The sequence below is a fragment of the Pinus tabuliformis genome, chromosome X (genome assembly GCF_031772625.1).
Source record: "Pinus tabuliformis cultivar Carrire ecotype Pingquan chromosome X, CPIR1, whole genome shotgun sequence".
NCBI lineage: Eukaryota > Viridiplantae > Streptophyta > Pinopsida > Pinales > Pinaceae > Pinus > Pinus tabuliformis.
The window spans coordinates 622,497,104-622,498,665 of NC_142308.1; positions in this window are offsets into that span (position 1 = coordinate 622,497,104).

Genomic DNA, 1,562 nt, shown 5'->3' on the forward strand with positions numbered 1-1,562 from the left:
ATCATTCCTGGTTGTTACTCCACTTCTCGACATGATATTCACATTCAGATCTTCCTTGCAGAGTTTATCTCTCATCATTTGTAAGTTTTGCGTAGGGTGTTAAGGTTGTGCCTTCTTCTCCTTCATCTTATCTATCAACACAGGGCATTCTTCGATAGTGTGGTCAAACAAGCTACAATATTGATAGGATAGGCATGTCTGATTCTGACACACCCGCGCATAGTTCCTTGGTGTCCCACGGTTATAGAAAAAAACTTGACCGCGACCTCTACCAGGTCCTCCTCCTCTTCGGCCTCGTCCTTGCCCCTAATATCCTCCGCGCGCTCCCCCAGCGCCCCGATCCGGAGACCAAGTTTCTGCTTACATTTGATAGGTAGGCATTCTTTACATCATCAATTCGTAGCTATGACAGTGGCCCACCAATTTGGAGAAATCGAAGAAAAACTATTGTGGTTTCTAAACGAACTTTTGCAGCAAATGACAATTATCTGTTACATGTTTTCCAGCCTCCTGAAAAATAGCGCACCATAGTGCGGGCCCCGCACTCAGTCCTGCTGGAGCTTCCTACCTTAGGGGAATCAGTCCCCCTCCTATAATATAATTTGCGAAGATAGGGCAATGGCCTTTATCATGCCCTTGTATCTTACACTTGAGGCACCAAACTTCCTCGATCACCTCTGGCCTAGCCTCTTTCTTTTTTTTCAAGCTCTATAATTCCAAGCAGAGGTTCTAGAATTTGTGAGTGGATCTACTAGACTCCCAAAGTCGCATCATGAATAGGTGTCTCGTGCAATCTCATCGCAATTTCCAGGGCTTTTTCCTAAGTTCCTATCTTCTACTGTGACAAAGAAATCCTCAGGTGGGGTAGAAGCAAGGTTATAAACCATTCGCGGTGCTGACCATCTCTAAGCTTCTTATTAGCTTCGCGGATCACACATTTCAGCCTTTGATCTAACTCCCAAGGCGTCTCACCAACCCTCATCGTGATCTCCTTAAATCCAACGACTAACTACAAGTCAGAATTAGGCTTACTAAACTCCTTGTTTAAAGTATCCTTAGTATTTGCTAGCGTTGCTAAAGGATGATCAGTATAATACTTAATATACCACATCAACGTGCAATCCTGCAGAGCAGTAACTAAGTGCGCCTTCTTTATGTTGTCATCAGTAATCTACTGTGTGGTCCATACAACATTCACAACAAACCAAAATTGATCTGTACCTTCACTCCCTATACCCTTGAAAATCAGCATCTTTACTAAGCTCGACATGTTGAACAGCGGTGGTGGTGGCAGTGGTGTGGGCGAAGGTGTATGTTGTGGAGGTGGAGGTGGAGGTGGAGTGGATGGATGATGTATCCGCAAAAAACCCTATCTTGTTAGTTGGACTACACTCTGCGGTGAGGCTTGTGTCATTCCCTCATCGTCACTTGAAGGACATCCAATCAACGGGCTATATTCAGGGCTTTCTTTCTCTTGATTTCTGAAGATCTGTCCACTTCGCGTAGATCTGAACATCAAGGCAATGGCATAACTTGTTTCTCACACAAGAGAATCTTAATCC